Source organism: Triticum dicoccoides, chromosome 2A, assembly GCF_002162155.2.
Source record: "Triticum dicoccoides isolate Atlit2015 ecotype Zavitan chromosome 2A, WEW_v2.0, whole genome shotgun sequence".
Taxonomy (NCBI): Eukaryota; Viridiplantae; Streptophyta; class Magnoliopsida; order Poales; family Poaceae; genus Triticum; species Triticum dicoccoides.
In genome coordinates, this window is record NC_041382.1 from 514,277,736 (window position 1) to 514,286,668 (window position 8,933).

The window sequence follows — 8,933 nt, forward strand, 5'->3', positions numbered from 1 at the left end:
GAAGATCTACCCTATTGAGGCAAGTCCTTCGTGGGCGACAGCCATGGTGGGATAGACAAGGTTGCTTCTTCGTGGACCGTTCGTGGGTGGAGCCCTCCGTGGACTCGCGCAACCGTTAACCTTCGTGGGTTGAAGTCTCCATCAACGTGGATGTACGATAGCACCACCTATAGGAACCACGCCAAAAATCTCCGTGTCAACATTGCGTTTGCTCCCTCAAACTCCTCCCTTTACCCTCATATGCAATTGTTTTACATTCCGCTGCTATACTCTTAGAATTGCATGTGTAGGTTGATTACTTGTTTGTGCTAAGTTGCTAAAATCTGCCAAGAACTAAAATTGGGAGAAGGCTAGATTTTTATTTGGTCAAGTAGTCTAATCACTCCCCTCTAGACATACTTTTGATCCTACAGATGGTTGATGCCAGAGTATCCTTGGTTGAGATGATGGCATAGCAGAGTCCTTCCTTAGACCCCCAGCCCCTTCTGGAGATTAGGGTTCTTCTAAGTTGTATACCCATAACATTCTAAAAAAATGTGATTTTTGTAGATTTTTCAAAGCAAATTCCTCAAGGATGGTTCTTGAAATTTCTGTGTTTTCATGTGTGAACTTCTTAGTTTTTGTTATGTGAACTTTACCAGTTCTGTGTTTTCATGTATGTGTACGTTCTGTGGTCGGGACACCAAGGGGTTGGGGTGGTCGGGAAGAGTGCTAGAGGATCCACGTGGTGGGGCTAGGGAAGATGGCGGGCGCACAAGCAAGGTAGAAGATGGTGCTGGAGGAGTTAGGTCGGGCCGTCGGGTAAAGTTTCCTTTTTCTTTGTTTAGGTACCGATTCATAGAAGTTTCGTTCCCTATGTAGGGTAGGGAGCCAAAGTTAACCGAATAATATTCTATTACCGGTAGCATAATACTCCTTTATATATGTATAATGATTTCTAGCTATCCTATCAACCATAACTATGGGAGAGGTTATTGTAATCATTCAATAACTTTGTGATATGTGCAGCTATTTCACCCAAAATTCCTTTTAGAAATAAATAAGTCACACTTTCCTCTCTCTCTCCCCCTCTCTCTCTCTTTCTCCCCTCTCTCTATACCATCATCCCGAGTCAAAAACAGTTTTGAGGCAAACTAAGTATAAATTAGATGGTTTTGTTTCATATGGTGGAACAACCCACCCGGGTACAAGTCTTAGACTTGGCACATGTTCTCTTATATTTGCTGCATTTATTTCAGACTTGTCGGCGCTACTCTTTCAATGTTATGATGTGTCCGTCAACTATGAACTGCCTGGAGTAACTTCATCATTCTCAAGACATGATGACTGAGTCTGGAATGTGCTCATATGGGTAGGACATACAACTGTACACACATTCATAGGGATGAGTGTGTTTACATGTTATGAGTGCTTGTGTCTATACCGTGTTTCTTGAAAGAGAAAAATTGAGAGGAAGCTTAGCTTTTCATAGATGTCCAGATGACCTTTGGGTATTATGCTACCGGTAATCTCGGTCATACATGGCAGGCGCAGAAGCAAGGTAGAAGATGGTGCTGGAGGAGTTAGGTCGGGCCGTCGGGTAAAGTTTCCTTTTTCTTTGTCTAGGTACTGGTTCATAGAAGTTTCGTTCCTTATGTAGGGTAGGGAGCCAAAGTTAACCGAATAATATTCTATCACCGGTAGCATAATACTCCTATATACATGTACATTGACTGCACAACAAAGTAAAAAATGTGGCTCAACAAACAAACCTAGCTGCCAAAAAACCAATCTCCTCTCGATGTCGTGAGGTGTAGGGGAGGGGATCCTCAACTCGTGTCTTTTGTGCAGTAGATTTTTAGACGCCACTTCAACGGTCCTGGCGTGTCATCTCAAATAAAAATCCTCCGGCTCCAATTCTATCTTGGTGTTGCTTGGTGTGGTGTTGTTGAGGAGCCCGAGAGTTTTTGTCCTTGTTATTCTTCATGGACATCGGGTTGGTTATCCCTGGTGTGTGTCCACGTGGTTTCATGTGCATTTGTAGTGGCAACATTGTCTTCTTCAACAGTCTCTTCCTTTGAGCCTTTGCGAGCATGTCCATCGGCTCTGGTCGGATGATACTAGCGCGATCGTCTGTCTAGATCAGGGAGATCTCCTATTGGTATGCTTGGCACAATTGACAATCTCGGTCATACATGGCAGTGTACTATTACAGCGATTGAACGAGGTTTGTTTCTCTATAGGTCTTTGCAGGTACTTCAGTGGTTGGGGGAATGCGTCCTGCGAGAGCATTCGCTGTTCTTTCTCCCGAAGAAAGAAAAGGCGCTCAAGCTTCTGTGGCCAGCGGACTCGCCTCCGCCACCGGCCTCCAACGACTCCCCTTCTCCGGCGACTCCGGTCGTCGGTGGTGAGGGGGGGGGGGTCGCCGGATCCACGCGTGTGAATCTTTTTAGGCTCTCATAGTTTAGGTTTTTACGTTATTCATTGTATTTGCTTCGGCGGCGTCGATGGTGGCGTAAATAAAGTTTCTTCAGATTCTACTTCGACGAGACGATCGGTCCTATGGTTGGGGATGGATTTGAAAATTAGTCTGTTCAAGTAAGGATGGTGTGGCGGCGGCGACATCCTTGTGGTGGACATGTGTCCTCGAGTTCCGCCGTTGCGACGACGTTTGCTCTAGCGCCGGCGCGGAGTTTGGGAGGTAGTCGATGAGCGGATGCAGATTGTGCTCTGCATTGACGACATCTGGAAGATGGTAGATGCTGTGCTGGGTTCCTAGTTCATGGAGGGCAGATATGGTTTCCTCCTTCGACGTCTTAGTCATGTGGGAGTGCTAGATCTGGAGTTTGGTGGCATGTCCGGGGTGTTGCCCTAGTCTGATTCGTTCAACGGTACCTTGAAGGTCCGCAAAACTATATATCAGCGATTGAGCCGCTGCAAGCTCGGGTATGGAGGTGATCCTTCATTTTTTTTCTTACGGTCGCTGCTGTGATGGTGTGCCAGAGACATGTGATGGGCGTTGGTGTCAAGTTCAAAGAATTCTTCGGTCTCGTTTGTAATTTTACTTTTTGGTTGATGTTTCTTTGTGCAAAGACTAGCGTTTTATCATCTTTTCAGTTTTGACAGGTCAGTGTGTACGTGGCTTGTATTATGATCCTTGTGATATATAAATAAGAAACGTATTACCATAAAAAAAGTACTTCAGTGATTGGATTTTTCAATGTTGCTTATGGTTGGCGTGAGCTACGGTGGCGCAAGGACGATAAGTTTAACCACGGCTTCAGTAAGAATTTTGAGGCATATAGTAGCCTCTCTCGTTTTTGTGCCCGTGAGTTTTCGTTTGCTCTATATCCGATTGTACTCAATATTCTTTGACCAACTTGATTTAATTCCTAAAAAGGGTAAAAATGTGGTCCATTAATTTCCATTTAGGATGATCAGAGGTCTCTCACTAAACTCCACTCCATCACGACATCACATCACATAAGGTGCATGCATTGTTAGCCCGTATCGATCATTAATCTTTAGCCGCCGCCCAACCTCCCCAAGCTTGTGATCGGGACACCGTGACCTAAACGTAAATTAAGCAATCTTTCCCCTCTCTTCCTGTATTCATTTTATTCCATTTTCAACCTTGTTCTCTCCCGAAAGTCTCGTTTGGTTAAATCTTGTAAGTAAATCATCACTATCTTTTCGTGTACTTGGATGCCATGTGGCCGAGCATTTTTAGTTGGCCAGTGAGCAACTTGCTTCTGTTCTTAATTTTCCGGCCGCTTGACGGTCGGAACCAGCTGCACATTTTCTTTGTGCAGTTCCGAACGAATTGATCTGGACGCGGATTCATGGTTAACGATCTGTTCATTTAAAGATTGATGTCACATCGATCGCCATCTGATGCCGGTAGGCCGTGGGCTGTTTAACTGTGCGCTCGCCATCTGATTGATACTGGTCTTGCTGTGCGCCATGATCCGTTTTGTTTGACGACGGGCGTGGGGTCTCAACGTAGCAGTGTTTGATGGTGCAACGGAAGCTCAAGCTTGGATAATTCGTTAGGGCACCTCCACCTCCGACGCGTCAAGTCACCCCGAAATGTTTGAACCGTGTGATTTGGACACTTTTGATCATCCAACAAGGGATGCCAAATACCCGTAAACCAGTTTGGACCATAAAAATCCTCCGACCAGTACCAAACCCGAGGGAGATTTGGGGCATCCTGAACATTCGTTTGGCCCACTGTCAGTTGGACCATGTGTCTTCATAGTTCATGTGATTTTTTTTCTCTAGGTCCATCTTGTCCATTCCCATTGTCCGGATTTAATGAATATAGTTGGATGCGTCCATGGGCATTTGGTGTCGTCCATTTGATAAACTAGATGATACCCCGCATGTTGTTGCGGGAATATTTGCAATATATTTCGATGATATGTGATTTCTATGAAACGTGAATAGTGATACTACGAAAACTAAAATTGCAAATCCATATGCTTTATTGTGTTTGATTAATGTATTGTAAAATATCTAATATATGTTTGCATGTTAAGGTGGACATTTTCATGTGCATGAATGCATGTTGTGGTGGGACTTTTGCCATGCATGTTGCTTGATGATGTGACATGCTTGCATGCTGAGAGAAATATGTTAATGGAGCTAGCTATTTAGATATAGAAGATCACATTGAGGTTGCCATCAGTTCCATTGTTCAGTACAAACTGCTCATGGCATTGTAATTCTTCTTCAAGAACTGACAAACAGAAGATGCTTTAGAAATAACAGATTAACATATGTCGTCAACAGCGAATCAATCCCAGCCCACCAGGGTTTAAGTGCTAGATATGACACCCGTATTTTTTTTCTGACGATGTACGTTCAGTGGGAGGGGACATCTCCGTCGACAATGAAGACGTATATGGCAACTTAAGTGACTTCGATTGTATCGTGTTAAAAAAACAGATGTCGTCGTCTCCACATAACGGGCCGGCCCATTCAAGCTATACGCGCAAAAGTAGCACATGAATTGGGAGCGCAACAGAGGATCGAACCAAGATCTCCTCGATAGGAGATTACACCACTAGCCACTGCGCCATAAGTTCAGTTAGTAATGTAATGTAGGGCGCGACCTACTTAATGTAAAGAGCCAATTTTCTCCACCATTTTGCATTAGTCTCTTCAGGTTTTTTTTCTTCTTTTGGTTTTTTGTTTCATTTTTTGGTTTACTTTGTCACTTTTGGTTTTCATCCTAAATTTTTTATATGTCAACCACATTTTTCTAATACTATTGAAACATTTTTCAATATAAATTTAATATTTTTCCAATATGTGGTCAATATTTTTTCTATACACATTTTTCAATATTTTTAAAATACAAAATTAACATTATTTAATACATGGTCAACATTTTTCCTTTGGTTTATTTTGTTTCTTTTTTAGATTTTTTTTCATTCTACATTTTCTTATATATTTGTTCAACATTTTTAAATACTTGTTCAACATTATATACATGATCAACATTTTTTCAAATATTTGTTCAACATTGTTTCAAGTACTTGTTCAACCTTTTTTTTCAAATACCTGTTCAACATTTTTTAAATACTGGTTCAACATTTTTCAAATATCTGTTCAAAATTTTTATATGCATGATCGACATTTTTTCAAATACTTGTTCAACATTTTTTTAAATACATGTTTCAACATTTTTCAAATACCTTCTCAACATTTTTATATACATGATCAACATTTTTTCAAATACTTGTTCTACATTTTTTTAAATGCATGTTCAACATTTTTCAAATACTAGTTCAACATGTTTAAATGTTTTTTTGAATAGTGTTTTTTTGAAAGATATATTTAGAATGTTTTAAACTATAAAAACAGTAATAGAAAGAAAGCAAGAAATGAAAACAAAAAAGTATGAAAAAAACGAGGCCGAAATCAGGCTGGTGTTTCCGCGCTGGCCGGCCCAGCTGGCGTTCCCTTCAGCGAGGCGGCTCCCCCCCTCTCGCTGAATGCGAGAAATAGGGGCGCCCGGTTGTTGCAGAGGATATTGGGAAGTTTTCAGCCCGATTTCCAGAAGCTTCCGGCCTGGTTTTTCATTTGTATTTTTCTCGGTTCTTGTTCTGTTTCTTTTTTTACTTTTTAGTTAATTTTTTATAAAAAATGTGAACAATTTCCAAATATGCGAACATATTTCAAATTTCATGAGCATTTTAAAGAGAATATTTTAAATTTATGTAAATTTTATAATTCACTAAAATTATAAAAATTAATGAACATTTTTGTAATTCTTGATCATTTCTAAATTCACAAAAATGACTAAATTCGTGAACCGTGTCAGAAAAATCATGTTTTTTATAACCCTGACCCTTTTTTGAACTATCAAACATTTTTTTTAATTCACGAACTTTTCTTGTATTCACGAACATTTTCAAATTCATAAATAAATTAAATTTGTGAATATTTTGTAAATTTGATAATATATTTTTCAAATTAACAAACTCTTTCCATATTCACATTTTTTACTTAAAATTTTAATAAATCACGAACATTTTAATCTCTATTTTTCAAATAAAATAAAATAGAGAGCTAGTTGGTTTTTTCAGACAACAATGCAACATAAAACACAAACTAGAAAAGGCGTCCGAGCATGCCAGACGTGTGATTTGCAATCCTTCACCATGAGAGATCACATGGTCCAAATGATACCATCTGATTTGTAGCATCTAGATCAAAAGAATTAATAAAACAAGGACTCGTAAGACTTACACTGGAACTATCTAAATATGCGTCATTGGCATGAGAAAGAGATGATGAGTGAATTTTCACTCATCTTTACCCGTGTTTAAACTGACATTTTTCTCAAATATTTTTTAGATAATCACATCGATATGCCTATTAATGACTAATAAATGCAAATGTTTGTAATTGTTCCTTTTCCCCCTCCAGGAATGGACATTTTAAACTGAAATATCAAGCCAATATATGGAATATATTGGGCCCAAGGATCATTGACATTCAATAAGGGGCACACATGAGTTTCCAAAAGAGAAGACGGTGAGCGGTACGAGCGCCTGATGCTCGTGCCACATGCCACTGACTCCTTGACAACTTTCGTGAAGGTACCCTAGGCTTATTTGCAACGAAGGCATAAAGAAACCCTATTTCGGCTGTCTGCATTATATAAAGGAGAATAAAACCTTCGAGCAAGCAAGACATGGAGAGATGACTATTCCCATCTTCATCACCTCTCAGCCGTCATTACCATTCTCATCAACAACATCAGCCATCTCCATAGCCATCCTCCTCCTCCTCACCACCACCACCACCATAGCCTCCATCTTTACTAGTTTAATTACTTGTAATTGATATTACACCACGATCAACAAAAATATAATACTTCCAATCATTCATTTTCAAGTACCTTTGTGTACTATGTCTATTGCTTGTGATTTATTCGTGGCTGAGGGATGTGGTGCTTGTACACCCATAAAGGTATTGTTGATTTACTTTGTGAGGAATTTATTTCTATGTGTTGTGCAACGATTTTGTCTCATGTCTCTACCTGTATCCTAGGGCTCTAAGGTACTCGAGATGCCAAAGATCAAAACAAGGTGAGGTAAAGTGCAGAGAAGCATACCACAAACATGCACCTTGTGTATCTACCACCATGATTCATCGCTTAGATGGATTAATACTCACACAACCTTATGCATAGCTAAGCAAGACAAGATTGTAGGGCCAAGAAGATGATAACACAAGCAACTACTAGGCATGCTAGGATAAGGATTAAAACAATATAAGGCGACAAGGATACATGCAAAGGAATAGGTAACATCTAGGTATGGATGGCTAGACAACTGAATTGATGCCACTAATGCAAGAATAAGGAAGTAGGATGTATCCGAATGCTTAAGGAGATTTTGCTTGCCTGCTAGATCAGTAGCTTGGTACTGGTCATACCTTGCTCATTGCTCACGTCATCTCGGGATCCTATCGCGAAGAAGAAAAACACTATAAAAGAATAAACGGTGCATTTTACTACTACGACAAAGATATCAACACGATCATCATATGCAATGCATGACATGGCATAGGGTTCGAAAAAATTAACCTAATGCAACAAGAAGAAATTTAATTGGAGTCGGGTTGCACTAGTTATATCATTTAAAATTTAAAAAAGGGCTATATTGTTTATTCCTAAACATAATTTTAAATGTTGTTAACATCTATGAATATGGAATAAACTAATTGTATGCATTTTTACAAAATTTGGTCTATTAAACTTAGTTTTCTACTGTACGGGTGATTTTGTATGAAGGTTTGAAATCTAAAGTACTTTCTGGAAATTTTAAATCTATTTATGAAATTATAAATTCCAACAGTAATTCGTCACCCACTGGGGAGCTAGCCACTAAGACCTATAAGCGGGGTCAGGGGTGGTTCAACATAGTCAGCATTTGACTAAGTCAATAAAGCACCAAGGCCCGCATTTGAGTATTTCCAAAGGGTGTTTTAACATGTTAATTAAGCTTGGGACCCATCAGTAAGTGAGGGTTAGTACGAGATTAACCTTTTTTTAGAGGAAGCATGAGATTAACCTAAAGGCGATTACTCCTAAGATAAAAAGGCCACCGATTAGTAAAACCACAATGGTGGGCATGACGGTGGTGCTCCGACTAGGTGCTAGAACTCGCGACTATGAGACCTTGGCTTGCTTTGAAGTGTGTGCAGTCGATTCGAGGCTAGCACGCACTAGCGCACGGCGGCGCGTGACCATATGGTCACCAAAGAAGCTCTGGCTACGACCATAGGCGACAGAGGACGACATGTCTCAAGGCAGCTATGCCTAGCGGATGATATCGAGCTTGGGAAAGGGAAATAACGAGCGCACACTCACCATCAAGAGGCCACAATGGTTGACATGGCCAGGGAGGCTTGGTGCGGAGGCAGACGACATGGCG